This window comes from Motacilla alba, unplaced genomic scaffold (genome assembly GCF_015832195.1).
Source record: "Motacilla alba alba isolate MOTALB_02 unplaced genomic scaffold, Motacilla_alba_V1.0_pri HiC_scaffold_28, whole genome shotgun sequence".
Taxonomy (NCBI): Eukaryota; Metazoa; Chordata; class Aves; order Passeriformes; family Motacillidae; genus Motacilla; species Motacilla alba.
The window spans coordinates 2,765,539-2,790,441 of record NW_024037374.1 but is presented as its reverse complement, the minus strand read 5'-3'; the positions used below and the strand labels follow the sequence as shown (position 1 = coordinate 2,790,441).

Below are 24,903 nucleotides of genomic sequence, written 5' to 3'. Positions count from 1 at the left end.
TGACGAAATTCTGGAGTTTTAGATTGTTTCCAAAAAGAAAAAGTAAAAAGGGAAAAAAAACCCTTTAGTTGTGTGCAGACAGTTCTCCAAGCAAAGCAGGACCCAGGTGAGGAGAGACAGGATGGGGTTGGGGAATGTGGAGCAAGGTTGTTCACACTGGGTCAGAGCTCAAGGCCCAGCTTCTCTGACCAGGCCAGACCTCCTTAGGAGAGTCCCTGGATCAGTATCAGTCACAGAATGCTGTAATCAGCTCCTCTCTAAAGAGAACATAAATAAAATATACCATTTAAACTAGGAATGCATCTTTCATAGAACCTCTGTGAAATATTTCTCCATAACAGCAGCAGGAAACCTTCCTAATGAACTGCCCCAGACCAGAGGGAAATCAAGGCAGGGCCATGGTTTGTCAGGACTTGCTTGATCCTAATGAGCCCTGAGGTGCATTTGGAGCCGAGCCCTGGAACCTCAGGGCCTGAGAGGAGATTGCACAAACCTTGCCAGGAGTCAAAGTCACAAGAAACATCCAAAACTTCTTGGGGCATGAATGGGTCCAACAGAGGTCCATCCCAACACAGGCTCCTCATGGACTCCTTGGAGGAGAGAATTGGAGGCCAGGATGCCACAAAAACCTCTCAGAGACTCAGTGCAGAAAGGAAATTCAAAAGTACCTTAAAAACCTTGAGTATCTCAGAGCATTAATGAGCCCTACTGAATGTCAGTACAAAGCTCTCAAGGGACTCGTTAAAGCAGATAATTGGGGCCATGAATGAACAAACCACTCACAGAGTCTGTATCAGAAAGGAAAAACCAAATACCATAAAATAACTCAAGTATCTCAATGTACTAATGAGCCCCCCTGAGTGTTATTACTGATAAAGGCTCAAGGGACTAATTAAAGCAGATAATTGGAGGCTGTGACTGCACAATCTTTTTTAAAGAGTCTGAATCAAAAGGGAAACATTAAGTAGCTTTAAAAACTGAAGTACTCTGAAGTATTAATGAGTCCCACTGAATGTTGCAACTGACAAAGCCTCTCCAGGGACTGATTAGAGCAGATCATTGGAGGCCATGATTGCAAAAAACCTCTCAGAGACTCCAAAGCAAAAGCCAAACCCAAAGTCTTTTGAAAAGCCTGCAGTCCCTGGGAGCATGAAGGAGCCCCCAGGGCCATTGCTGAGCAAGGCTCCCCAGGGACTCCTTCCAGCAGATCCTTGAGGCCACTGGCATGTGGGCTAGGGGGGCATGCTGAGGGCAGGACAAGGGGCTGCCAGTGGCCAGCCTGGCTGGGGCTGTGCCAGGAGGCCCCAGTGCCTCAGGACAAGGTGTCTCCTGCCAGCCCTTGCTGGCACAGAGCCTGCTGTGCCCCAGGGCACCAAGCCTTGGCTTCTCTTTGTCCCCACCTGTCATCACTGCCTGCAGTTCTCTGCTCTGCCTGGGGCCTGGGGACACTTTCTCAGTCGTGGCCCTCACTGGGACCCATTAAAAGTCCAAGAAACTTTGGAGTGTGATTCTGACTTGGAGCTCTGCAGAGGTTTCTTCAGCTGCCTCTCAGGGACTGATGTTCAGGGCCTGAGCACAAAGCCCCAGAGGGTCATTAAAGTCCTTGTGCTGTGGCTGTGCTGCTGAGCTGGGCTGGGCTGCTGGCATAGAGGCAGCTGCTGGTAAGCAAGAAGAGCTTGAAAAGCACATTTCTCTTGCTGAGCAGCTCTTCTGCCAGCCCAGCAGGGCTGGGGCACTGCCTGCAGCCAGCCTGGGCACAGCCCAGAGGCATAGAGAGCTTCAATCAGTCAGGGCTGGGAAGGTGCTGAGAAGTGCCTGGGGCAGAATCCCTGCCAGCCCTTGGCACAGGCAGCTCTGGCTGCAGGACAATGCAGCTGCAGCTCCTGCAGTGATCTCCTACAGCTGCAACATCCCAATGCCTACAGACGCTGTGAGTACATTCTCTGATTGTCTCTTGTGCAGAGCAGCCAGGGGTGCCCAGGGCTGTCCTGCAGAGCAGGCTCCTGCAGCCCAGGGCGCTGTGCTGGGGCAGGGACTCTGCTGCCTGCCAGGGACAGCTCTCAGCCGGCCCGGGGAGCTGCTGCCAGCGCTGGGGAGAAGCTGTGGGGGGAAGGAGCCACCCTGAGCAGGGCAGGTGCTGCTGCTGAGAGGGGCTGGGTGGGCCAGGGCTGCTCCCCTCTCCAGACCAGCCTGGGCACAGCTCCGGAGGACATTTCCCTAGGAAGGGAAGCCTGGGATTGCTGTAAAGATCAGGAGCTTTCCTGACAGTGTTTTGAATTCCCTACTTGGAGCAGGATGGGAAAGTTGCAACGATTTTTGCATTTTATACATTTTTACATATTCATAGCTCTCTAAATTACTATTTTATTGTTAAAAAACTATAATCCTTACTTGACTTTTATAAACTCCCTATTAACTCTTTTTAACTACTATTATATACTTATAAACCTTTAATCCTTAATTAACTCTAGTGTGTTTCCTGACTTTATTTTTAGATTTTAGAACAATAAGCTGACTGTCTAAATACATTTCTGAAATACTCTATAGTCCTATTCTCTTATATAGTCCTGAAATACTGTATAGTCTTACAGGAAGAGGACTTACAGGAACTTTTTTTTTTGACCTGAATGTGAGCAGTCATAAAAAGTGAAGGCAAAGAAGCCTTTGGACCAACTCCAATGGGTTAAGCCAGGGGTGTGTAACTGTGGCAACTGAATCTGCTATTGGATATTTCTGTTAAATATCCTAAATTATCAACCTTAAAAATTGTTGAAATCAGGGCCTGGGTGTGCTCCATTCCCACTGGGACACCTGGAAGCTTTCAAGAATGGTCTGGTTTTTACTTTACTGCTCTAACACTGTTGCAAGGGGTTTTTTTCTCTTTTCATTATAGACAACAGGGGGATGGGAGAAGCAGAACAGGAATTGTAATCCCAGAATGACAGAACATTCTGAGTTGAAAGGGACACACAGCAGGATCATCAAAGGAATGTTTGAACATTTGCAGAGACTCCAGAACTGTCACTTTGGGTGGTCAGTCTCTCTGCTGGGAGCCTCCCAAAGGGCCCTCAGCCACTGCTCAACCCTGGACAGCAGCAGCATCACCTCTGCAGGGCCCAGCAGGGCTCTGCTGAGCTGCCCTTGCCCACCTGCAGCCACAGCCTGCCCCAGCCAGGGCCCTGCACACAGGCAGGTTTCTGTAGGGCTGGGCGAGGGCACACAGGCTGGGATGGGCTCTGTGAGCGCTGGCAGGGACAAGGCTCCTCTCAGGAGGGAATGTCCAGGCCCAGGGAGATGCTCAGGGAAGGAGAGGGGGCTGAAGAGAGCAGTGTTGGGGGCAGGAGGGCACTGTTGGTGTGTGGGAGGTGCTGGGCACAGCTGGGCACGGGAACACTGTCCTGAGTGCCCGGCTGTCTCTGCCCTGCCCTCTCAGGCACAGCACCACAACATCTTCTCTTGTTTCTGCACTGCCCTGGTATTGTCACTGTGATCTGCTGCTCTCAGGGAGGCTCTGGCATTTGCAGCAGCTGAGTCAGGCACTGCCCTTGGCATTGCTGCCAGGCAGGGGTGCCCATGGGAATGGGGTGTCCAAGCTTCCCTGGCACCTGTGGGGCTGTGGGCAAAGCAGTCCATGGGAAAGGGGAATGAGCTGAGCCCCCTCCCTGAGATGCCATCATGGGCACAGCCGGGGATCTCCTTGCTGTGCCCTTGCAAGCTCTGAGCTGCCCTCCTGGCTGCAAAGCTGTGCCAGAGCCTCTGGGAGTTCCCTGAATGTCCCCCGGGGAAGGGCAGAGCTGCCAGAGCTGAGGAAATGCTGCTGGGTTTGCCAAGGGAGCCGTGAGTGTCCTTGGCACAAGGGGGTGCTGAGACCTTGCCCAGAGACCTTTAGAGAGGGTGAGACATTCAGATATCCCTCTGCTCTGGGCAGGGTCTGGTTTATCCCAGGCTGACCTGGGAGTGTGATTGTGCTCTGATTGCAGCCAAAGGTGCAAAGCCAGGGCAGCTGGGAACAAGCCCATGCAGCCCCTCACCTTCCCTGAGCCCCAGGGAATCCTTTGCCTCTCCCATCTCTCAGTGGCAAACTCTGAGTGCAGCAGAAATGCTGGGGATTTCTGACCTCAGAGAGCCAGGAATGATGTGTGGGTTGGAAAAATTCCCTACATCTCCTTCCTGGCATCCATGTCTTTGGTCTTGGGAATGGAGATGGTACCAAGCCTGTCTGCATTGAGAGTGATTCCACTGAAAAATCCCGAATATCCAGCCTTGTCCCTCCAAAGGGCCACAAACCCAGGGCAGCAGGGCAGGGATGGCTCCTCGAGAGCCCCCACGCAGAGGCCTGGCTGCTCCTGGCACACTCAGCCAGTACAACTGGAGCTCAGGCAGGGCCCAGCGTGAAAGTTTTCCCAGAGAACGAACAGGGTGGGTCAATCACAGTGGGACAGTCTACAGGGAATGGCCCAGGTTTGGCACAAAGCAGCCTCTCCTGACTTGTCACTGTCCTTTCTCCATGAACAGGTCCCCGTGGCCAGCCCCAGCAAATGTCCAACAGCAGCTCCATCAGCCACTTCCTCCTGCTGGCATTGGCAGACACGCGGCAGCTGCAGCTGCTGCACTTCTGCCTCTTGCTGGGCATCTCCCTGGCTGCCCTCCTGGGCAACGGCCTCATCATCAGCGCCGTAGCCTGCGGCCAGCACCTGCACACGCCCATGTTCTTCTTCCTGCTCAACCTGGCCCTCACTGACCTGGGCTCCATCTGCACCACTGTCCCCAAAGCCATGCACAATTCCCTCTGGGACACCAGGAACATCTCCTACACAGGATGTGCTGCTCAGCTCTTTTTCTTTCTCTTCTTTACTGGAGCAGAGTTTTATCTCCTGACCATCATGTGCTACGACCGCTACGTGTCCATCTGCAAACCCCTGCACTACGGGACCCTGGTGGGCAGCAGAGCTTGTGCCCACATGGCAGCAGCTGCCTGGGCCAGTGCCTTTCTCAATGCTCTCATGCAAACAGCCAATACATTTTCCCTGTCCCTGTGCCATGGCAATGCCCTGGGCCAGTTCTTCTGTGAAATCCCACAGATCCTCAAGCTCTCATGCTCCAATTCCCACCTCAGGAAACTTGGGTTTCTTGTGTTTTCCATCTGTTTAGGACTTGGCTGTTTTGTGTTCATAGTTTTCTCCTATGTGCAGATCTTCAGGGCCGTGCTGAGGATCCCCTCGGAGCAGGGACGGCACAAAGCCTTTTCCACCTGCCTCCCTCACCTGGCCGTAGTCTCCCTTTTTGTCAGCACTATCATATTTTCCTACCTGAAGCCCCCCTCCCTGTCCTCCCCATCCCTGGATCTGGCCCTGTCAGTTCTGTACTCGGTGGTGCCTCCAGCCCTGAACCCCCTCATCTACAGCCTGAGGAACCAGGAGCTCAAGGCTGCAGTGTGGAGACTGATGACTGGATGCTTTCAGGGACTATGAAACTGCTTGCAAATTTTTGCAAATCACTTGTAATAAAAGTGATCTTTCATATTTCTTGCTGGTTAGTGGTTTGGTTATGGGATTTTTTTTCCCTTTGATGTAGCTTTTTCATATGATTCACAAATAAAGTTTATGGTTTTTCCCTTTTGCATTTTGTTTCTCTCCACCTTCCCTGTGGCCACACACTGTGTCAATGGGGAACTGTACTATTGGTGTCTGTCAACAAATTAAATGACCTCCCAGCAGAGTTTTCTGCAGAGATGCCCTTTGTTGCCTTCTCTGGAGCTGCAGCAGCAACGTCTGTGTGCAGAGCTGGGGGCAGATCAGTGCTGGCCCAGCAGCTGTGCCCAGCAGCAGCAGCAGCACTTGGTGTTGCCAATGCTGCTGCCGTGGCCCTGCCCCGCTGCCCTGGTGGCCCTGGTGTTGCTGTAGGGCCTGAGTGCTCTCGGGGCCGGGCACAGTGCTGGGGGTGGCAGTGCCGGGGCTGCAGCAGGGACAGGCCATGGGCACTGCTGGGGCAGCGCTGACGCCTCAGGCCAGGGCCTGGGGGCTCCAGCCTCCTTGCCCAGGCTCTCTCCAGAACACACCCAGGCCAATGCTCAGCACAGAAAATCCCCGTGAGCAGTCCCAGGGTGGCCGTGGGAAGGCTGGGGGCAAACAGCATGGCTGGTGCTCTGCAAGGGCCCTGGGGAGACGGGAAGGAGCAGCAGAGCAGGGGCTGATCCACCCCCAGTGTGCTGGACAGCCCAGGGCAGCATCCCAGAGCGTCCTCATGGAGCTGCCAACCCCATCCCCCCTCTGCAGCCCTGGCCTCTCCCCCAGCTCACACAGGTGCCCCATCCTTGCAGGCACAGGCACGGCAGCACTGGCTCAGGAGCCCCTGTTTGCATTGCACAGAGCAGGCGGGAGCACCCCCATGCTGCTGCTGTGGGGACATGAACCTGAGGGAGCACAAATGCCATCAGCCCCTGAGGCCACCAAGGGCTGGGGGACACCAGGGAAAGCACTCAGCTTTGTCCTGGCCTCTTCAGTCAGCCAGAAAGTTTGTTCCCATCAGCTGGGAGTTTCCTGTCCCACTGCAGACGCTGTTGCTCAGAGCCAGGGCTGCCTGGCAGCCACCCCCCCGACTGCTCTGAACATTTCCTTGGCTTCACCTTTGCTTTCTTTACTCTTCCCTTGTACAAATTTGTTCCTATATCCTACTCGTGTTCCCTCCCCTGCAAACAGCCCATCTCTGTTTGCCCTTTCCTCTCTGGCCTCACTCCCCATTGCAGTTCCTGACTTGGCCCCATGGGAACTGCTGTGCTGCAGGGGTTGTTGTGGCCAAAGTGCAGGACCTGGCATTCGGACTTGTTAAACCTCACCTTGTTGGATTTGGTCCCTGGATCCAGCCTGTCCAGGGTCCTGTGCAGAGCCCTCCTACCCTCCAGCAGATCAGCACTTACACCCAGCTTGGTGTCATCTGCAAATTTGCTGATGTTGGACTCAATCCTCTCATCCCGACCCTCAATGCAGATAATGGAATCCACGCTGGCTGGCTCCAATGCCTCGGCCATCCTGTGGGTGCCCGGTGATGGCACTCAAGGTGATCTGTTCCATAACCTTGCCGGGCACCGAGGTCAGGCTGACAGGCCTGGAGCTCCCCAGATGCTCCTTCCAGCCCTTCCTGGGGATGGGCTCACACTGGCACCTCCAGTCCTCTGGAACCTCCCTGCTGAGCCAGGACTGATGGTAAATGATGGAGAGCAGCTTGAGGAGCTCGTCGACCAGCTCCCTTATCCCCCTGGGATGGATCCCATCTGGTGCCAGAGACACTGTGAGCATCTGAGTGGCTCAGCAGGTCAGCAGCTGCTTCCTCCTGGATTCCAGGGGACTGCTCTGCTCCCTGTGCCTGTCTACCAACTCAGGAGAACACTTGTCCTGAGGAAAGCCTGTCCTAATATTGAAAATTGAGACAAACAAGGTGTTAAGTAGCTCAGCTTTTTCCTTATCTTTAGATCCTATATTCTCCAAAAAAGACTAGAGGTTCTCCTTCACCCTCGTTTTCACCGCTATAATTTTTTTTATATAAGAACATTTTGCATTTTTTTTGCAGAAACTGTAATGTTAAGTTCTAATTGAGGTTTTACCTCTCACCTTTTCTTTCTGCATAAGCTAAAGACATCCTTAAACACTTCCTGCGTTGCTGCTTTGTTTTCCCCCTGAGTTTCCACAAAAGCTCCATGGGCAGCCAGGACAGTCATTTTCCTCACTAGCTCATCTTTTGCCACACTGGGACAGGCTGCTCCTTCCTCGTTTAGATTATTTTCCTGAAATGTATCCATCCATCCTGGACCCCTTTGTTTTTAAGGACTGTTTCCCTTTAAAAATCAGTACCTGATTCAATACTCCCCAAATCAGCATCCTAAACATGCCAAAGTCTGCCCTTCCTAATTCCAGGGTAGAAGTTTTGTTGCTGCCCCTCCTTCTCTCACAGGACATTGAAATCTTGATTATTTCATGGTCACTGTGCCCCAGGCAGCCTCTGACCACCACATCTGCCACCAGCCCTTCTCTGTTTGTGAACAGCAGGAGACAGAGCTTTCCTTGGCAGTGGGAGTGCTACCAAAAATTCACTAAAACAGAAAACTCCTTAACAGCAATGCAGCATTAGGAAGCAGCATTCTTTATTCAGCCGGATGCACGGGGGAGAGCTCCTCCCAAACTGTGCATGCTGAGTACAGGAAAGTTTCTGTTTATTTTCTGCATTTTGGACACATGTTCATTGATTGTCCTGGACTAAACACACATCTGATAATCGTTTCTCCAAAATCATTAACACATTTCCCCTCCCCTCTACCCATGCGTTCTTCTGTCCTGGGGGTCTCTCTGGTGGTCCCTGGTGGTCGTGGACCCCAATGTCCCAGTGGGCCTGGCTGAGCTGGCAGGACACTGAGGCTGGTGAACTTCCAGTTCCCCTTCTGACACAATGGGCATTGTGTGGTTTCCATAGGCCTGGGGTTTTGGAGAACAAGCTCCAGGTGTCAGCTCACCTGGTGGAGGCAATTGATCATCTGGGAACCTGAGGTCACAGAGTGGGCTATGACATCCCAGAGTGGGTTATGTGAGGTCATTGAGAAGCTATAACAACATAGACTGCCTCTGTGACATCCCAGAGCCAGCTGTGACATCACAGGGCAGAGGTCTGACATCACTCACCAGACTATGACATCACAGAGTTGGCTGTGACATCAGAGACCAGCCATGTGACATTAGAGGATGGGCTGTGACATCACAGAGCAGGCTGTGACATCACAGAGGGGCTGTGTAACATCCCAGGAGGGCTGTATGAGGTCACTGGGTTGGTCACTCTGCCCCAGCTGCCCCTCACAGTTTCTCCCAACAAGTCCAATGCTGTTCATGCCCAGCGGGGTCCCTGTCCCCCGGTATCCCCCCGGCCCACCTGGAGCCACAGCCTCCAGCAAAGGATGTTCCACAGGATCCAGCCCAGAGCCTGACATGGGGACAAGGGGCCAGGGCTGTGTGAGCAGGACATCAAGGCCGGGGATTCTCCAGGTCCCTGTGGCCTGGTTTGGGTTGCCCAGGGCAGGAAAGAAGTCAGGCAGCTGGAGCAGGGTTAGGGAAGGGCCTCCAAGGTGGGGCTGGAGCCCTGGGGCTGTGAGCAGAGGCTGAGGGAGCTGGGCTTGTGCAGCCCGCAGCAGGGAAGGCTGAGGGGCTCCTCATCCCAGCCTGGCAGTGCCAGCGAGGAGGTGCTGGAGAACACAGAGCCAGGCTCTTCACCGGGGGGCCTGGTGGGAGACAAAAGCCAATGGGTGGAAGGGGAAACAGGGGAGATGAGCCAGGACAGGAGGAGATGAAATGAGTCAGGCTGGTTTCAGCATTTCCTCAACACCAAGTGCAGCCTGAGCTCCCTTCTCCATCCACCACTGACAGCTTTGCAAATCAGGAATTGTTTGAGCTGTTTTGCCCCCACTCCAAGATGAGCATCCTGATACAAGAACTTAATTGTGTTTATATCTATCAGATTACCATGTTTGCGTGAAATTAAATTTAGTATGAAAATAATTTGTGGATGGTGGACTCATCAGATGCTACCGGGATGTTGCACATAGCTCAGGGAACAGTATGATTTTTATTAAATTGTGCCCTGTTCTACTATGTTCCGTTGGCCCTGAAGAGAAACTTGCTGTGCCTCTGAGTGTCACCAGTTCCTGGTGCCTCAAAAGAACACAAACCTGATGAGTTGTGGTTCCCACTCCAGTGGTGGCACTTGGACCTCCCTCCATCCCCAGAGCAGAGCTCCCTTGTCCCAAAAAGTCCCTGGCAATGCAGGGATGAAGGAAACAGGACAGGCTGTGGGGATCAGGGCCAGGGTGAAGCCAGGGAGAAGAATTACTTTTGCATTTGATGGAGCTGTGCCTTGCCTTGGCTTTGTTGGCTGACAAGAAATGAACATCCCTCTGTGTCTCGGGCAGCTCCTTCTGCAAGGAAAGCAGGTGGGAGTTGGAGCCAAGGAGCTGAAAGCTGCAGGTGCAGCCTGGGCTGGAGGGAGCTCAGATTTGCACAAGGCTGCTCTGAGTGCCAGGCCTTGGATGGGGGAAATGGTGGGGTGGGGGGAGGGACAGAGTCTGATTGATTGTCAGCCATGAAGGGTCTTGATTTTCATATCAATTCAAACTGCATGAGGAGGTACTTGGACTCAGTGCCAAATTGAGACTGCAACTATCAATGTAGTAACAGGAAAAAAACCTTAACAGGACATAAATAATTATTTTCTCACTGTCTTTTAAAGTAGAATATATTCACTTTGAATACATTGCTGGAATCTGTAGTATATTCTGTAATCTGTCTAATTAACCACAACAGATTTGGAAACTTAAAATTATTCCCAGAGGCTTGGCTTGTTCAGGTGTTCTGAATGTTGATGAGCCCTGGGACACTGAATTCCTGCACTGAAGAGATGAAGGCTGAACAAGCCTCTGGAGCAGTACAATTCAGCAGCAGCCTCCAAGTTGCTGAGGATGTCAGCAGCCCCCACTGAGGCCATCCCTGGCCAGAGCCCGTGGGGGAATGGGCAGACAAGGAGAGCGTCCCTGGGGCTGGGGCAGCACAACTCAGAGGCACCAGCGGCTCCAGCTGGGAAATGGAGTGTGGAATGGGGCTGGGAGAGCCCTGCCTGGGCTGTGCCAAGCAGGACACTCAACCCTGACCCCCATCCCCCAAACACCTCTCTGAGGGAGACATTTAAAAGGAATTACATTTGTTTGTGTACTCTGAGTTGGACTCCCTGGAGAAATACCAACAAGAGAGTCTCAGAAGGCCAAAACAACAAAACAGCCTCTACTGGGAACTTTAGAAAATCAGAGAAACTTTGGCAAAAGGTTTAATATGACATTCAATCAACAAAAAACACTTCTCAAAGCATTACCTTGGCCCATTCAACTTCACAAACTCTAAGCCTGTTCAATTTAATGTTACTCCAAATTTGCAAGAGAAATAGAAGAAGACGACGCAGAAAGAGAGAAAAAAAAGATTTAGAGACGTGCACACACAGCTACCAACTGCTGGATTCCAGCGGTGTTCAGATGGAAATTCCAATAGGAGGTAGGGTCAAGATGTGTGCTTGCCTTGTGCTCAGCCTTCAATCCCCCTTGGTCTCCCTGGGCCCTTCCCCTAGGTGGGCCTTGGGCTCATTTGGTCCCTCAGGAGCTGGGCTGGGGCTGCAGAGGTGGCTGTGGAGCATTGCCTGTGCTGTGCCAGGGACTGGCAGGCCCTGCTGGGCTGGGATAGAGGCTCTGGGGGGATTGGGGTTCCAGGGCAGGGCAGTGCTGGGCTTGCAGGGCAGAGCAAGGCTGGACCTGCCCCTTCCTCCCCCACACATGAAATATTTTGAGCCAACAATCTCTTCCAGTCTGTTACAATAGGCAATGTTGGAGGGGAAATCCCAATTTGGCCATGGGCACCTGGAGGAGAAGGACAGCTCTATTCTATAGGAAGCAAAGCCCAGAGCCCCTGTGTTTGGAAGGCAGGTGAGAGCCTCACTAGTCCAAGGCCAGCCAGACTTGTCAGGAATGGCAGATTTTGTCTGGGAGCAGTCTTTGGATATAGGGAATTTTGGAGGTGGAAGCCCAGTCTTGGCCACGTGTGGCCAGAGAAGAAGAAAAGTTCTATTCCAGAGGAAGGAAAGCCCAGAGCCTTCCCCAATGTTTTGGGGACAGATGTGAAGTGACCCTTGTAAAAGGACTTCAAGACAGACTTGTCCTGACAATATTCCTATGGGAACAATCCCTGGATATAAGGAAATTGGGAGGTGAAATCCCAATTCTGGCCATGGGTGCCTGGAAAAGAAGGACAGTTCTTTTCCAAAGGAAGGAAAGCATGGAGCCCCAGTGTTTGAGCAGCAGATGAGAAGAGACCCTCAACATGCCAAGGTCAGCAGGACCAGTCAGGCAGTCCAAGGGAGGCAAAGCCAGACATGTTTTGTGTTCCCTTGGTTTTATGGGGCCCCATAGTGTCACAATGGTGCCTTGGATCCATGGGGCCCTGAAGTGTCATAATGGTGACTTGTTTCCATGGGGTCCAGCAGTGTCACAATGGTCCCAACAATTCCATGAGGCCTTGCAGTGTCACAGTGATCTCCGTGGTTCCCCAGGCCCCACAATGACATGTGACTCCTCTGTTCCATGAGGCCTGTAATGTCACAATGGACCATTGGACCCTGGGCGTTTGTGATGTCACAATGGTCTCTTTGGCTCCACAGTGTCACAATGGACCATTGAAGACAGAAGGCCCCTCTGTGTCACCCTGGAGCTTTGGTTCCATGCAGCCCTGCAGTGTCACAACGAATCCTTGCTTCAATGGTGTTCCACAATGTCACCATGGCCCCTTGTTTCCATGACACCCCAAAATGTCATAATGGTCTCTACGGTTCCATGACATCCCGCAGTGTCACAATGGACCCTTGGTTTGATGGGGCCTCTTAATGTCAGAATGATCCCTACATTCCATGCCGCCGCAGACTGTCAGTACAGCCCCCTTGGTTCCATGAGGCCCCACAGTGTCACAATGATCCCTTGGTCTCACAGGGCCCCACAGTGTCACAATGGTCCCTTGGTCTCACAGGGCCCCACAGTGTCACAATGCTCCCTTGGTTCCATGGGCCCTGTGCTGCTGCATTCCCCCCTCCCCTTCTCAGGCCGCCCTGTCAGCTGAGAAATGCTCCTTGGGCCTCGGCCTTGGCCAGCAGCCCCTGGGCTCAGCTCCTCTGGAGCTCATCACAAACACTGGCTGCCCCAGGCACTGCTGCTGCCCAAGGAGCTCCTGCTTTCTGTAGGAGCAGCCCTGGGAACTGGTTTTGTTCCCTCAGTGCCACAACATCCCTGTTCTCACACTGCCAAAGAAAGCTGTTGATGCCGAGTGCGGCCAGGATGAGCCATTGCTGGGACTGAAGCCCCTCTCTTGGGGCCCTACAAACAGCGCTCCAAAAGGAGCCCCTTGGAGCTCTCCTGGGCCAGCAACTCCCTCTGAGTGGGGCCTCTCCCAGCCGGGAACTCTCCCGTTTGCTGCACGCGGGGATCCCAGAACAACAACAGAGCCTGCGCCGATCCCCCCACTCCTCCAGGCTCAACCCTTCACCCGCTGGGGAGATGCCAAAGCATCCACAGTGAGCATTTCCTGTTCTCAGGGGAATTTCTCACAGGTGCCTTGCACTGACTCTTGGTGTCTGTGTGCACACAGGAGTGCCTGTGCTGGGGAAATGGGGCAGAAATGCTGCTCTCTAAGGGGCTTGAGTGCCTTGGATAGCTGAGTCAGTCAGGCCTGTAGGTAAGGTTAAATCACAAGGTCTACGCGAAGTTAAATGCTTCTAAGAGTTGTTCTTTTGCTAAGTTGTTATGTTTAATATAAGTTATAAGCAGAATTAAATACTTTCAAGTGTTGTTCATTAAATTTCAAAGTCATAGGTTATAAGTCAGGTTAAATACTGTTAATCTCTGTTCTTTTTCTAAATTGTGAAGTTTAAGGTATCAGTATAGGTTAAGGCATAAGTGAAGTCCTGTTAAGTTTAAGCTGTGTTAAGCTTTTGGGCAGTATTCCTTTTATCCTTGCTCTGACTGTCCTTTTGTCCCCCCCCCCCACAGACACAGAGGGACAGTTCTCTGTTCATTTCTCTGTATGATTGCCTGGATTTTTCTTGGTTTTGTTGTTGCTTTGTTTTCCTGGTGAGCCTGAAGTGTCCATTCAGGAGCAGAGTGACTCTTGCCAAGGAACTTTGTGGTGCTGTGGCTGAATATTAAATCTGGTTTTTGCTGATGCCTTGCTGGTGATTTTTTCAGCTTTTGCAAGCCCTTGTTTGTAAGAGGGTGAAGGAGCCCTGGCCCAGGTTCTGGCCCTGAGGGACACAGGGATACTGCTGGAGGATCCCAGTCCCCCTGTCCCATGCCCACGGCCCCAGCCCCCTGTCTCCGTGTCAGGCTCTGGGGAGGATCTCATGGAACATCCTCTGGGGGAGGCTGCGGTGCCAGGGGCGGGGGAACCCTGGGGGACAGGGGACCCTCCTGTGGATGAGCAGCGTTGGACTTCTCTGGGGGAAACTGTGAGGGGTGGCTGGGGCAGAGTGAACTCAAACAGCCCCTGTGATGCAACACAGTCCCCCTATGATGTCACACAGCCCATGTGTTGTCAGAGAGTCAACTCTGAGATATCCCCCTGTGATGTCATACAGCTGTTCTGGGATGTCACAGAAGACTCGGTGATGTCACAAAGTCACCCTATGATGTCACTGTCTCTTCTTTGATGTCACAGCCTGCTCTATGATCTTACACAGCCACCCGGTCATGTCACAGCCCCCTCTCTGATGCCACAGATCCACCCTCTATTATGGCAGAACCTGCTCTATGGCCTCACACCCTACTCTGTGACATCACAGCCAGCTCTGTGATGTCACAACCCCCTCAGTGATGTCACAAAACCCTCAAGAACTCAGTTGCATTGAAACACTCAACTTTCTTGCACTTTCAAGAGATCTTTGTCAGGGACAGGACTGAGAAAGTTTCCCCAGGTTCCAGCCAGAGCAGAACACTGGAGGCAGTGATGACAGCTGGGGACAAGCAAGGCAAAGGTGTCCCTGGTGCTGAGCAAACCCAGATGTGTTTCAGGAATGCAAAGGGCCAAGGCCTGAGCCCCAGCTCCTGGCAAGGCAGATGCTGTCCCTCCCTCCTTGCTCAGGGCTCTTCCCGGGATGGGCACTGCTATGTGGGGATGTGCAATGCCAAGGGCAGGAGCATGGGGCGGCCCCTGCCAGGCTGCTGAGCAGGGACAAGGAGGCAATGAGGCCCCAGGGCTGCAAGGGTCACTTGTCCCCTCGTGGCCTCAGGCCCAGGGCCAGCAGCCATGGCCCAAGTGCTGCCCAAGTTGGCTCTGGCAGGGCCTTGCAGCTGCTGCCCATCCCTGTGCCCTGTGCAGCCCAGGCTGTCCTACGGTGTCCCTGCCCTGCGCCTCTGTCCCTGCAGGCTGTCGTCATGCCCCGGCTGCCCCACCTGGCTGGCCCCTTCCTTTGCTGACAGCTCTGCCTCCTGCCTGCCTCTGCCTGCCCACACAAAGCCTTGGGCTTGATATCAAAAGGCTGAATTCAATTTTTACTGTGGCTGTGTACTTTTAGTGTAAGAACAAATCATGTAGGGGCTTCTAACCCAGAAAGGATGGTTGGAAGACCAGAAGAATACACCTGGCTCAAGAATGCAGTGACAGAAAAAGAAGGACTGAATCTGGGAACTTGGGGTGGGTTTTATTGTAACGGGTAAATGGTAATACACATTTAGTGACTGTATATAAGCAACACACTGGTAGAATTACATCTCCACATAAGGTTAGGAGTTATCTCCTGCCGGACCTCAGGGCTGAATAAATGATACCCTCTTGAACAGCAAATTAGTGTTAAGGAGTCTTATTCTGATATTTCAGAGATTTGGTGATGGCAGGGCCTCACAGAACCAAGGAGTCAACTGTGACCCTGTGAAAACTCATGGAACAAAGGTAAATTGGAGCAAAAGGTAAATTGGTCTGTGGCCTTGGTGGCATGGCCAGTATGAGAAGGTGCCCCAGTTTAAACATTGTGACTCTGCAGAACCCCATAGAACCAAAATCTATTTTGGCACATTGGGGCCACATTGACCTAAGTGTCCACTGTGATACTGCGGATCCAAGGAGACCATTGTGACACTGAGAAACCTCTTGGTGACCATTGTGACACAGCAAGAACTCGTGGAACCATGGGTTCATTGTGACACTGCAGAACCTCACAGAACCAAGGTGACCATGTTCTACCACAGAACCTCACAGAACCAAGGTGACCATGTTCTACTACGGAACCTCATGGAACAGAAGTACCATGGTGACACTGCAGAGCCAAGGAGACTGCTGTTGGCAGTGTGAAAGCTCATGGAACCAGAAGGCCATTGTGACACAGCAAGGCCTGTTGGAACCAAGGGTCCATTGTTAAACTGTGTGGCCTCATGGAACCATGAGCCATTGTGACACAGCGTGGCCACACGGAGCCAAGGGGCCACTGTAACACTGCGGATCCAAGGAGACCATTGGGACTGAGGAACCTCATGGAACCAAGAGTCCATTGTTCCACTGTGGGGCCCTGTGGAACCAAGGGCAGCACAGTGACCTTGCAGGGTCTCATGGAACAATGGAGACTATTCTGACACTTTGGGTCCCACTGGAACCAAGGGGCCATTACATGGCAGGGCCTCATGGAATCACGGAGACTACAGAGAACACTGTGGGTCTCCATGGGATGAAGGGTCCCCTGGAACCAAGGATACCATTGTGACACTCTGGGGCATCATGGAACCAAAGGTCCATTGTGACACAGCAGGACCTTATGGAATCATGGAGACTGTCATGACACTAAAGGCCTCACTGAACCAAGGGGCCATTGTGACACTACAAGGCCTCATGGAAGCAAGGAACCCTTGTGACACTCTGGAGTCTTGGCAGGCCAAAGGCAGTTGTCTCACTGTGTGGCACCATGGACCCAAGGAGTCCATTGTGACACTACAGGGCGCCATGGAACTAAGGATTCATGGAACAGGGTGAGACCCCCATGGAAGCAAAGGTCCATTGTGACACTGCGGGGCCTCATGGGATCCTGGAGGCCATGATGACACTTTGAGGCCTCATTGAATCAAGGGGCTCTGCAGGGCCTCATGGAAGCAAGGAGACCCTTCCGACATTGTGAGTCCCCATGGAACCAAGGGTCCATCGTGATCCTGAGGTACCAAGAAGACCCCTGTGATACTGCAAGGCTCATGGAAGCAAGGGACCATTGTGACACTATGGCACCCCATGGATCCAAGGGGCCAGTGTGACACATCTGAGCTTGTGGAACCAAGGATTCAATATGGCACTGCCATTGTGACACTGCAGGGCACTATGGAAACAAGGGAACAGGTCTGGTTGGCTTGGTGTGACTGGTTCAACTGCCCTTGGCATGTTGAGTGTCTCTTCTCATGTACCCCTGTAACACTGGGGCTCTGGGCTTTCCTTCAAATGGAAAAGAACTGTCCCTCTCATCCAAGCATCCATGGCCAAAATTAGGACTCCATGGACAGAAGTGGACGAAACTAGATGAAAAGCTGCCATTACAGACAGGTCTGGCTGGCCTTGGCCTCCTTCCTGATGGCTGGCTCTCACCTGCCTTCCAAACACAGGGGCTCTGTGCTTTCCTTCCCATGGAAAAGAACTAGCCTCCTCCTCCAGGAAAAAAAGGGCTGAAATCGGGATTCAACATTCAAAATTTCAAATATCCAAGGGTTGCTCCCAGACAAACCTGCCAGGACAGGCAGGTATGTCTGATCTGGGCCCCTGGTGACTGCAGTTCATCAGTGGTCAGTGGCAGATCAAATCCATTGACTGGATGTCGCTCTGGACGCTTCCCTTGGAGCATCTTCGGGGAGGGAACGCTGGGGCTGTCATCACTGGGATGTCACAGACAGGGGAACACGGGGGCTCTGAAGTTTCCTTTCTGTGGAGACCAACGTGACACTTCAGGGCCTCATGAAACCAAGGGGCCATTGTGACACTGTGGGGCCTCGTGGAACCAAGGACATCTTTGTGGCTCTGTTGGGCCACATGGTCCCACGGGGCCAGTGTGAAGCAGCAGGGCTTTGTGGAACCAAGAGGCTATTGCTGCATTTCAGGGCCTCGTGGAGTCAAAGGGCCGTTGTGATCCTGCAGGGCACTGTGGATCCATGGAGAGCATTGTGGCATTGCAAGGCCCCATGGAATCATGGAGACCATTGTGACACTGTGGGGCCCCATGGAAACAGAAGGCCACTGTGACACTTCAGAAGCAAGGAGAACATTGTGACACTGCAGAGCGCCATGAAACCAAGGGGACATGGAACAGATCTGGCTGTCTTGGCCTCCCTGTCAGGGGCCACCTGACAGGTTGTCCTAGGGTGACATTATGATGCTTGTATCCCCATTTGTGTGTTCTGGTTATGCTGGATATTATGTTCTGTGCCTTCAAGACTGGCTCTGAAGAGCGAATGTTTTGTTTTGGGTTTTGTTATCAGCCTGCTCCCCCAAAGCTGGCGGGACACAGAGACAGGGCAGTGCATAGTGTGGCTTTTGCTTTTTGCTGGGCTTTTTGCTTTGCTCTTGCTCTGGCTTCTGCTTGCTCCTGCTTCGCTCTTGCTTTTGCTTTTGCTTCTGCTCATTAGTTAGTTTAGCTAAGCTGTCCGAATCTTTTCTTCTGGACTATTTTTTCTTTTCCTTTCCCTTTTTGGAACTACTTGAACCTGCTCTGGACTGGGACCTGGGAAACACCGAGAGTTTGCACCTTGTGGCCTGCAGCAGCCATCCCCAGCACCAGAGGGACTGACAACAGAGCAACCACCCCACAAAAGAGACTTTCTGAATTTGTCATCCTTTTCAGAGCGGTGAAAGAGTGTTGTCATCCGGTATTGTTCATTCTGTGTGCTGGGGGCTGCTGTGCCTGTTAAATAAACAGGTTCTTTCCACTTCTCTCCGAGGAATCCTTCCCGAACTGGTTGTGGGGAGGGGCCGTGTGGATTTGCAGTCTGGAGGGGCCCCCTTTTGGAGGTTTCCTCCCAAATTTGTCCTAAACTCAGACAAAATTTGGTGTCCAACGCATGGGGCTCAAGAGAGAGTGGAAAAAAAACCTGTTTTGAGTGCATTTTGGTTGTCATTACTCTGTGTTGGTATAAAGCAGGTAATAGCCATGGTTTTTTAATTCATAATGTCTCTTGGGGTGGAGGCTTGCATGCATTTCTGGTCCCTTGGGTTTATTTGAGATCTTAATACCTCTATGGACCCTAGGTTTATTTTCTCATCCAGAAATAGCTCTAGTATTTTCCCTAATACGTAGTTTTTACAGCAGAGGGGCAGTGACCAGAATAGCCACCCGGCTGGCCTTGGTGGTAATGGTTTGTAAGAAGTTGATAAAGGTACTGGGGTCTGTTCCAGGGATGAATGGTTCATGGCTATGGGTATGCACCCAGTTTGTCAGAGGAGGAGCAGGGGATGAGGCTTTTCAGCCTTTGCTTTCCTTCTTCTCCTCTGAATCTGTTACCTCCCTGTTGGAGAATGTTCAGTTTCCCCTGAATTTAAAGAGACCACCTTTCTGATATTTATTCTGGTAAGCTTCCTCTATACAGTTAGCAGCTTCTCTAGAATGAGGGCTGAGATTTCTAGATGGGCTGATGATATCCGTGACCCAGGAGTAGACCCAGGCGTGGAAAATCCTGCATGGGGTGGGAAATGGGAGGATATGGGCCAAATCCTGAAGGAATTCTCTGACCCTATAGTCTGGGACTTTCCCCATGAACAAATTCAGAACCCAGCTGAGGTGGGGAAATAGCTGAAAGAGAAGTACCATGATGACCCTGAGGAGAACAAGATCATTGCAGTGAGCTGGGCCCTGGCATATGCTTATCACACACTGCTAGATACTCCAGGGCAGCAGACAGAGGCAGGGGGGCAGGGAGATAAATCAGCAGCTACCCCAGTCACTCAGGCTGCAGCCAACACCCCAGGCTTGAAGCCAGCAGCCAAACCAGACAGTGAGCCTAAGCCAGCAGCTAAACCAGACAATAAGCCTCAACCAATGGCTGCTGCTACTGGCACTAGAAGTGGAAATGGCACAGACGAGACCGATCGACCAGTGGATGATGATGATGATGATTGTGATGCAGGAGAAGTACCTTCAACACGTCGTGACATAAAATCAGGAGTCAGAGCAACAGGCGCAAGATCAGAAGCCAATAGTGAGTCCTTTTCCCTGAAGGACCTCCGTGGCCCAAGGAAGGATTACACCTGACAACCTGATGAATCCATAATTAGCTGACTAGTCCGTCTTTGGGATGCTGCAGGCGAGGCTACAATTCTGGACAGCACTGAGGCGAGGCATTTGGGATCCCTGTCACATGATCCTGTCATCAACCAAGGAATGATGAGGGGGGCTGACCCTCACAGCCTCTGGGCACGGGTCTTGGATAGTGGTGCACAAAGGTACCTGTGTGCAGACGATCTCTATATGCAGCAAACCCAGTGGAAGACCATAGAACAAGGGATCCAACGCCTGAGAGAAACGGCAGTGTCAGAGATTATCTTCTCAGATGACATAACAACTAGGAATCCAGACTTGGTACCATGCATGTCTGTGATGTGGCAAAAACTTGTACGACTTGGGCCACATGAAAATGCTTCTGCTTTAGCCATAATGCAGCGGGATGACAGGGATGAGACCGTTCCTGATATGGCAAAGAAGCTGTGAGCATATGCAGGTGCTGTACATGGTCCAACACATGCCAGAATCACAGCGGTGGAGACACGTCTGCAGAAGTTAGAGGACAAGATAGAGGAGAGTCATAAGAAGCTCAAAGAAGAAATTAAAGAAGACCTTCTCCAAATCTCAACAGTACAGGTCAGAGGTTCTGGTACCCAATGCAGACGTTTCCCAGATGGAGAGAGAAGGTACACCCCACGAGCTGAGCTGTGGTTCTTCCTGCGTGATTGTGGAGAAAACATGAGGAGATGGGATGGAAAATCTGCTGCTGCTCTGGCCCAATGGGTGTGTGAATGGAAGGAAGACAGGGCTCAGAGAGGAAGTTCCACCAAAAGGGAAGCAGCTCCAGTTGCCCGTAGCCAAAACTACCAGGTATGATAATGATGATGACATGTCTGATCCCCTTGAAGGAACCTCCAAGACATAGACATATGCCCAGGGAAAGAAGGATAGCTAGGCTTAGAGGGGCCCTGCCTCTGACCAGGTAGAGGCTAGGGAAAACCGTGTTTTCTGGACTGTGTGGATTTGTTGGCCTGGCACGTCAGAACCACAGGAGTATAAAGCTTTGGTTGACAATGGTGCACAGTGCACATTAATCCCATCAAGACATGTGGGGACATAATCTGTTTCTATTGCTGGTGTGACAGGGGGAATCACAGGATTTCACTTTGGTGGAAGCTGATGTGAGCCTGACTGGAAATGAGTGGAAGAAACACCCTATTGTGACAGGCCCATGGGCTCCATGTATTTTGGGCATAGATTATGTCCGAAGTGGGTATTTCAAAGATCAAAAAGGACTCAGGTAGGCATTTGGGATAGCAGCTGTAGTGACAGAGGGTGTCCAGCAATTGAACACCTTGCGTGGACTGACCGAGAATCCATGTACAGTAGGACTCCTGAAGGGAGAAGAGCAACAGGTACCAATTGCTACTTCCACAGTGCATCGTCAACACTATGGAACCACTGGAGATGCTGTGATTGCCATCCATAAGATGATCCGAGAGCTGGAGAGCCAAGGGGTGGTCAGCAAAACCCACTCACCCTTCAACAGCCCCATTTGGCTTGTGCATAAGTCTGACAGAGAATGGAGATTGACGGTGGACCACCGTGCATTGAATGAAGTGACTCCACCACTGAGCGCTGCCGTGCCAGACATATTAGAGCTCCACTACGAGCTGGAGTCCAAGGCAGCGAAGTGGTGTGCCACTATCAACATTGCCAATGCATTTTTTTCTCCATTCCTCTGGCAGCAGAATGCAGGCCTTAGTTTGCCTTCACATGGAGGGGAGTGCAGTACACCTGGAACCGACTGCCCCAGGGGGGTGGAAGCACAGCCCCACCATCTGCCATGGACTGATCCAGACTGCACTAGAAAAGGGTGAGGCTTCAGAGCACCTGCAGTATATGGATGACATCATTGTGTGGGGGAACACAGCTGCAGAAGTGTTTGAGAAAAATGGGAAATTCTCCAGATCCTCCTGGGAGCTGGTTTCGCCATCAAAAAGAGCAAAAGGGACCAGCTTGTGAGATTCAGTTCCTAGGAGTAAAGTGGCAAGATGGTCGGCATCAGATTCCTACGGATGTCATCAACAAGATCACAGCAATGTCTCCACCGACCAATAAGAAGGAGACACAAGCTTTCCTAAGTGCCATAGGCTTTTGGAGATTGCATATTCCTGAGTACAGTCAGATCGTGAGCCCTCTTTACCTGGTCACCTGCAAGAAGAACAAATTCCACTGGGTCCCTGAGCAGCAACAAGCCTTTGCCCAGGTTAAGCAGGAGATCGCTCATGCAGTAGCCCTTGGCCCAGTCAGGAGAGGACCAGAGGTGAAGAACATGCTCTACTCTGCAGCCAGGAACCATGGTTTGTCCTGGAGCCTTTGGCAGAAGGTGCCCGGGGAGACTTGGGGTTGGCCACTAGGATTTTGGATTCAAAGCTACAGAGGGTCTGAAGACAACTACAACCCAACAGAGAAAGAAATCTGGGCTGCCTATGAAGGAGTCCAAGCTGCCTCAGAGGTGTTTGGTACAGAAGTGCAACTCCTCCTGGCACCCCGACTACCGGTGCTTGGGTGGATGTTCAAAGGCAAGGTTCCTTCCACCCTCCATGCCACCAGTGCTACATGGAGCAAGTGGATTGCTCTTATCACACACTGTGCGCCTGTATAGGTAAATGGAATCGCCCTGGGATTTTGGAGATAATTACAAATTGGCCAGAAGGTGAAAATTTTGGTGTCACAGATGAAGAATAAGAACCAGTGACACCGGCTGAAGAAGCTCCTCCATATAACCAACTGCCCCCAGAGGAAACACACTATGCTCTTTTCACTGACAGTTCCTGTCGCGTTCTAGAGATGAATCAGAAGTGGAAAGCAGCCGTATGGAGCCTCACACGACAGGTCTCAGAGACCACTGAAGGAGAAGGTGGATCAAGCCAACTTGCGGAACTCAAAGCCATTCGACTGGCCCTGGACATTGCAGAAAGAGGGAAGTGGCCCAAGCTTTATCTCTACACTGACTCATGGGTGGTAGCCAATGATCTGTGGGGATGGCATAGAGGTGGAAAGAGGCTAACTGGCAGCGTAGAGGAAAACCAATTTGGGCTGCTGAGGAGTGGAAAGACATCGCTACCAGGGTAGGGAGGCTACCTGTGAGGGTCCACCATGTAGATGCCCATGTCCCCAAGAGCAGAGCGAATGAGGAGCACCAAAACAATGAGCAGGTAAACCAGGCTGCAAAGATAGGGGTGTCCATGATAGACCTAGATTGGGAACACAAGGGAGAGTTATTCCTAGCTCAATGGGCCCATGATGCCTCAGGCCATCAGGGCAGAGATGCCACCTATAAATGGGCACGGGACTGAGGGGTGGATTTGACCATAGACAGCATTTCTCAGGTTATCCATGACTGTGAGACATGTGCTGCCATCAAGCAGGCCAAGCGAGTGAAGCCCCTATGGTATGGTGGGCGGTGGTCCAAGTACAAGTACGGGGAGTCCTGGCAGATTGACTGCATCACACTGCCCCAGACATGCCAAGGCAAGCGCTACGTGCTGACCATGGTGGAAGCCACCACTGGATGGTTGGAAACCTACCCTGTGTCTCATGCTATGCCTGTAACACCATCCTGGGCCTGGAAAAGCAAATCCTGTGGAATCATGGCACCCCCGAGAGGATTGAGTCGGACAACGGGATTCATTTCAAGAACAGCCTTATCAACACCTTGGCTAGGGAACATGGCATTGAGTGGGTGTACTATATCCCTAGCATGCACCAGCTGCAGGCAAAGTGGAGAGGTACAATGGACTCCTAAAAACGCAGTTGAAAGCCTTGGGTGGGGGATCTTTCAAAAATTGGGAGCAGCATTCTGCAAAGGCCACCTGGTTAGTTAACACCCGAGGTTCCACCAAGCGAGCAGGTCCTGCTCACTCTGAGTCCCTGAATAGAATAGAATGAGATAAAGTCCCAGTGGTACATGTCAGAGGTTTGTTGGGGAAGACAGTGTAGATCAATTCTGCCTTGAGTACAAACAAACTCATCTTTGGGGTTGTCTTTGCTCAGGGACCAGGTTGCACATGGTGAATAATGCAGAGAGATGGAACAACACGATGTGTATGTCAAGGAGATCTGATTGTGGGGTGAGGATGATATGCAAATATCACTGTTTGTTGAATGTTACTGCCATTGTCTGTACATTAAACCACACAGACATGAAATAGAAGGAAATGTGTGAGTGCCAAAGGTCTGAGCAAGTGAAAGATGGAGTTTTCAGTGAGGAAAATGGAAGTGTAGAATCCTGCAGCTCTGCAGTCTGGGGCCTGGATTCAGTAATTCGGTGAGGGGATGTGACAGGGGCATGATGGGTATAGCTGGTAATTTTTTGGGTGGAGCAGATGGAAGTTTTTACGTGAATAAAATGCATGATGTATGTGTGAGTTGAGTTAGAATATATATTAGTTTTGGTAGTAAGTTGAGGATGTGGGGATAAGGGGTGGAATGTCCTAGGGTGACTTTATGATTCTTGTATCCTCAATCGTCTGTTCCGTTCATGCTGGATATTATATTCTGTGCCTTCAAGACTGGTTCTGAGACTGAAGGTGGGGAGAAGAAGAAGCGTGGAGTTTGTTATCAGAGACTGCACTCACTCCTCTAAAAGCAACACTCCTCCACATTCTACTCCACTGTGTTGTCTGGGCACAGACGGGGCAGACCAGAGCCCTCCTTTGCTTTTTAGTTAGTTGAGCTAGCTGAGGCAGAGAAGTTTTCCCTGGACTGTTTTTTTTTTCTTTCCCTTTTCTTGGAACTGTTTGAACCTGCTCTGGACTGGGACCTGGGGAGCACCAAGAGCTCGCCCTTTGTAGCCTACCAGGGCCTACTCTGGGCAGCAGCCTTTCCCAGCACCAAAGGGATTGATAACAAAGCGACCACCCACCAGAGAGACTTTCTGAATTTGTCATCCCTTCAGAGCAGCGAATCAGTTTTGTCATCTGGTATTGTTCACGTTTTGTGCTGGGGATTGCTTTGCCTGTTAAATAAACAGGGATTTTTCCACTTCTCTCCGAGGAAATTTTTCCCAAACTGGTTGGGGGAGGAGCTGCATGGGTTTGCTTTCTG

At 51.7% G+C, this 24,903-nt stretch overlaps 2 pseudogenes; one reads left to right on the top strand and one right to left on the bottom strand.

Moving 5' to 3' along the window:
• Nucleotides 1-24,903, top strand: part of LOC119696322 — a 2,199,709-nt pseudogene that overhangs the window by 287,517 nt on the left and 1,887,289 nt on the right.
• LOC119696323 overlaps nt 1-24,903 on the bottom strand; it is a 1,148,804-nt pseudogene that overhangs the window by 235,884 nt on the left and 888,017 nt on the right.